This window comes from Ambystoma mexicanum, chromosome 6q (assembly GCF_040938575.1).
Source record: "Ambystoma mexicanum isolate Mex_15411 chromosome 6q, UKY_AmexF1_1, whole genome shotgun sequence".
NCBI lineage: Eukaryota > Metazoa > Chordata > Amphibia > Caudata > Ambystomatidae > Ambystoma > Ambystoma mexicanum.
In genome coordinates, this window is record NC_090937.1 from 1,628,319,992 (window position 1) to 1,628,325,854 (window position 5,863).

Sequence of the window (5,863 nt, forward strand, 5' to 3'; positions counted from 1 at the left end):
AGACCTCATGATGCGAACTGCTTCTGCGTCAAACGCAAGCTTTTTTCATTCCCAGCCAATGACTTATTCTTATTTCTAAGGGCCGCTCCATCAGATAGCCCAGACAGGCAGGCGTTGGTGGTATAGTGGTGAGCATAGCTGCCTTCCAAGCAGTTGACCCGGGTTCTATTCCCGGCCAACGCAGATCAAATCTTTAAATTGTTCAAAATGCATTTTTTGGAAATCAGACTCATGCTGAAAGCAAAGCTGACACACTTTTCGTGAAAATCAAAACCCCATCCAGGAAAGGTTCTTGCATCCTAGTTTCTGCAACTGTCTATCGGTGAGGGGATTGAAGCGAGCAGGGCTCCTGGCCCCTCCCCGACAAAGCCCTGATGAAGGCCTGACAAAGGCCTATTCGCCTTGCCCTGACGGGCCTTGGTCCCAGCAGGCCACCGAGCACAGCACCTCAGCCTATTAGAGTGAGGTTTCAGGATCTCTCTCATCCTGTAAACCAACATACTGAAGAAGGTGAAACGTGTGGCTGCGCTCCTCACATGCTGAAGCAGCAGCAGCCCTTTCCCTGAAGCAAAGTTCCTTCATTCCTCCCTCCCATAACCCTTAGCAGGGGATTTATGGTAATTGAGTTGAGTTTCCAAACTGGCCCTTCCTTCCTTCCTTCCCATATCTGCCAGCTCGAGAAGGCTTGTTTTGTTGCACCTGGGAAGTAAAGTATCTATTTGCGAGAGAGAGAGAATGAGAGAGAGAGACAGAGAGAGAGAGACAGAGAGAGAAGGGGAAGGGGTGTTGGCAGTTAGGGTGTGAGCTAGAGAAATGAGGCCTGTCTGCAAAAGGCCATGGGATGGGAGTGCGTGGTTGCAGGTTGTTTGGCTTTGTAAGGCCTACTGCCCGCTTCACTCGAAACTGGGTCTAGGGTTGTCGGTTTGTAGGCTGTAAAAGCCCAGAAAAGCTCTTGTTCTCCAACCAGCAGAGTGGCGCAGCGGAAGCGTGCTGGGCCCATAACCCAGAGGTCGATGGATCGAAACCATCCTCTGCTAACTTTTTTCAAATTATGTTTTTGTGTCATGGCATTAGGGCACAAAGAGCTGTAAGTGCCTGGATGCAATGTCATTCCTTGAACTTGCTGCCTCGTTCCACTCTTGCGCTAAATAGGAGAGGGTCCCAGCCCAGCCAACAAAATGTACTGTTCAATCAAACCAAACTTAAAACCAAGCTCCTTTTTTAAGGGGTCCCGGGGAAATGTTGGGCTGACCGGCAAGACCTCATGATGCGAACTGCTTCTGCGTCAAACGCAAGCTTTTTTCATTCCCAGCCAATGACTTATTCTTATTTCTAAGGGCCGCTCCATCAGATAGCCCAGACAGGCAGGCGTTGGTGGTATAGTGGTGAGCATAGCTGCCTTCCAAGCAGTTGACCCGGGTTCGATTCCCGGCCAATGCAGATCAAATCTTTAAATTGTTCAAAATGCATTTTTTGGAAATCAGACTCATGCTGAAAGCAAAGCTGACACACTTTTCGTGAAAATCAAAACCCCATCCAGGAAAGGTTCTTGCATCCTAGTTTCTGCAACTGTCTATCGGTGAGGGGATTGAAGCGAGCAGGGCTCCTGGCCCCTCCCCGACAAAGCCCTGACGAAGGCCTGACAAAGGCCTATTCGCCTTGCCCTGACGGGCCTTGGTCCCAGCAGGCCACCGAGCACAGCACCTCAGCCTATTAGAGTGAGGTTTCAGGATCTCTCTCATCCTGTAAACCAACATACTGAAGAAGGTGAAACGTGTGGCTGCGCTCCTCACATGCTGAAGCAGCAGCAGCCCTTTCCCTGAAGCAAAGTTCCTTCATTCCTCCCTCCCATAACCCTTAGCAGGGGATTTATGGTAATTGAGTTGAGTTTCCAAACTGGCCCTTCCTTCCTTCCTTCCCATATCTGCCAGCTCGAGAAGGCTTGTTTTGTTGCACCTGGGAAGTAAAGTATCTATTTGCGAGAGAGAGAGAATGAGAGAGAGAGACAGAGAGAGAGAGACAGAGAGAGAAGGGGAAGGGGTGTTGGCAGTTAGGGTGTGAGCTAGAGAAATGAGGCCTGTCTGCAAAAGGCCATGGGATGGGAGTGCGTGGTTGCAGGTTGTTTGGCTTTGTAAGGCCTACTGCCCGCTTCACTCGAAACTGGGTCTAGGGTTGTCGGTTTGTAGGCTGTAAAAGCCCAGAAAAGCTCTTGTTCTCCAACCAGCAAAGTGGCGCAGCGGAAGCGTGCTGGGCCCATAACCCAGAGGTCGATGGATCGAAACCATCCTCTGCTAACTTTTTTCAAATTATGTTTTTGTGTCATGGCATTAGGGCACAAAGAGCTGTAAGTGCCTGGATGCAATGTCATTCCTTGAACTTGCTGCCTCGTTCCACTCTTGCGCTAAATAGGAGAGGGTCCCAGCCCAGCCAACAAAATGTACTGTTCAATCAAACCAAACTTAAAACCAAGCTCCTTTTTTAAGGGGTCCCGGGGAAATGTTGGGCTGACCGGCAAGACCTCATGATGCGAACTGCTTCTGCGTCAAACGCAAGCTTTTTTCATTCCCAGCCAATGACTTATTCTTATTTCTAAGGGCCGCTCCATCAGATAGCCCAGACAGGCAGGCGTTGGTGGTATAGTGGTGAGCATAGCTGCCTTCCAAGCAGTTGACCTGGGTTCGATTCCCTGCCAACGCAGATCAACTCTTTAAATTGTTCAAAATGCATTTTTTGGAAATCAGACTCATGCTGAAAGCAAAGCTGACACACTTTTCGTGAAAATCAAAACCCCATCCAGGAAAGGTTCTTGCATCCTAGTTTCTGCAACTGTCTATCGGTGAGGGGATTGAAGCGAGCAGGGCTCCTGGCCCCTCCCCGACAAAGCCCTGACGAAGGCCTGACAAAGGCCTATTCGCCTTGCCCTGACGGGCCTTGGTCCCAGCAGGCCACCGAGCACAGCACCTCAGCCTATTAGAGTGAGGTTTCAGGATCTCTCTCATCCTGTAAACCAACATACTGAAGAAGGTGAAACGTGTGGCTGCGCTCCTCACATGCTGAAGCAGCAGCAGCCCTTTCCCTGAAGCAAAGTTCCTTCATTCCTCCCTCCCATAACCCTTAGCAGGGGATTTATGGTAATTGAGTTGAGTTTCCAAACTGGCCCTTCCTTCCTTCCTTCCCATATCTGCCAGCTCGAGAAGGCTTGTTTTGTTGCACCTGGGAAGTAAAGTATCTATTTGCGAGAGAGAGAGAATGAGAGAGAGAGACAGAGAGAGAGAGACAGAGAGAGAAGGGGAAGGGGTGTTGGCAGTTAGGGTGTGAGCTAGAGAAATGAGGCCTGTCTGCAAAAGGCCATGGGATGGGAGTGCGTGGTTGCAGGTTGTTTGGCTTTGTAAGGCCTACTGCCCGCTTCACTCGAAACTGGGTCTAGGGTTGTCGGTTTGTAGGCTGTAAAAGCCCAGAAAAGCTCTTGTTCTCCAACCAGCAGAGTGGCGCAGCGGAAGCGTGCTGGGCCCATAACCCAGAGGTCGATGGATCGAAACCATCCTCTGCTAACTTTTTTCAAATTATGTTTTTGTGTCATGGCATTAGGGCACAAAGAGCTGTAAGTGCCTGGATGCAATGTCATTCCTTGAACTTGCTGCCTCGTTCCACTCTTGCGCTAAATAGGAGAGGGTCCCAGCCCAGCCAACAAAATGTACTGTTCAATCAAACCAAACTTAAAACCAAGCTCCTTTTTTAAGGGGTCCCGGGGAAATGTTGGGCTGACCGGCAAGACCTCATGATGCGAACTGCTTCTGCGTCAAACGCAAGCTTTTTTCATTCCCAGCCAATGACTTATTCTTATTTCTAAGGGCCGCTCCATCAGATAGCCCAGACAGGCAGGCGTTGGTGGTATAGTGGTGAGCATAGCTGCCTTCCAAGCAGTTGACCCGGGTTCTATTCCCGGCCAACGCAGATCAAATCTTTAAATTGTTCAAAATGCATTTTTTGGAAATCAGACTCATGCTGAAAGCAAAGCTGACACACTTTTCGTGAAAATCAAAACCCCATCCAGGAAAGGTTCTTGCATCCTAGTTTCTGCAACTGTCTATCGGTGAGGGGATTGAAGCGAGCAGGGCTCCTGGCCCCTCCCCGACAAAGCCCTGACGAAGGCCTGACAAAGGCCTATTCGCCTTGCCCTGACGGGCCTTGGTCCCAGCAGGCCACCGAGCACAGCACCTCAGCCTATTAGAGTGAGGTTTCAGGATCTCTCTCATCCTGTAAACCAACATACTGAAGAAGGTGAAACGTGTGGCTGCGCTCCTCACATGCTGAAGCAGCAGCAGCCCTTTCCCTGAAGCAAAGTTCCTTCATTCCTCCCTCCCATAACCCTTAGCAGGGGATTTATGGTAATTGAGTTGAGTTTCCAAACTGGCCCTTCCTTCCTTCCTTCCCATATCTGCCAGCTCGAGAAGGCTTGTTTTGTTGCACCTGGGAAGTAAAGTATCTATTTGCGAGAGAGAGAGAATGAGAGAGAGAGACAGAGAGAGAGAGACAGAGAGAGAAGGGGAAGGGGTGTTGGCAGTTAGGGTGTGAGCTAGAGAAATGAGGCCTGTCTGCAAAAGGCCATGGGATGGGAGTGCGTGGTTGCAGGTTGTTTGGCTTTGTAAGGCCTACTGCCCGCTTCACTCGAAACTGGGTCTAGGGTTGTCGGTTTGTAGGCTGTAAAAGCCCAGAAAAGCTCTTGTTCTCCAACCAGCAGAGTGGCGCAGCGGAAGCGTGCTGGGCCCATAACCCAGAGGTCGATGGATCGAAACCATCCTCTGCTAACTTTTTTCAAATTATGTTTTTGTGTCATGGCATTAGGGCACAAAGAGCTGTAAGTGCCTGGATGCAATGTCATTCCTTGAACTTGCTGCCTCGTTCCACTCTTGCGCTAAATAGGAGAGGGTCCCAGCCCAGCCAACAAAATGTACTGTTCAATCAAACCAAACTTAAAACCAAGCTCCTTTTTTAAGGGGTCCCGGGGAAATGTTGGGCTGACCGGCAAGACCTCATGATGCGAACTGCTTCTGCGTCAAACGCAAGCTTTTTTCATTCCCAGCCAATGACTTATTCTTATTTCTAAGGGCCGCTCCATCAGATAGCCCAGACAGGCAGGCGTTGGTGGTATAGTGGTGAGCATAGCTGCCTTCCAAGCATTTGACCCGGGTTCGATTCCCGGCCAACGCAGATCAAATCTTTAAATTGTTCAAAATGCATTTTTTGGAAATCAGACTCATGCTGAAAGCAAAGCTGACACACTTTTCGTGAAAATCAAAACCCCATCCAGGAAAGGTTCTTGCATCCTAGTTTCTGCAACTGTCTATCGGTGAGGGGATTGAAGCGAGCAGGGCTCCTGGCCCCTCCCCGACAAAGCCCTGACGAAGGCCTGACAAAGGCCTATTCGCCTTGCCCTGACGGGCCTTGGTCCCAGCAGGCCACCGAGCACAGCACCTCAGCCTATTAGAGTGAGGTTTCAGGATCTCTCTCATCCTGTAAACCAACATACTGAAGAAGGTGAAACGTGTGGCTGCGCTCCTCACATGCTGAAGCAGCAGCAGCCCTTTCCCTGAAGCAAAGTTCCTTCATTCCTCCCTCCCATAACCCTTAGCAGGGGATTTATGGTAATTGAGTTGAGTTTCCAAACTGGCCCTTCCTTCCTTCCTTCCCATATCTGCCAGCTCGAGAAGGCTTGTTTTGTTGCACCTGGGAAGTAAAGTATCTATTTGCGAGAGAGAGAGAATGAGAGAGAGAGACAGAGAGAGAGAGACAGAGAGAGAAGGGGAAGGGGTGTTGGCAGTTAGGGTGTGAGCTAGAGAAATGAGGCCTGTCTGCAAAAGGC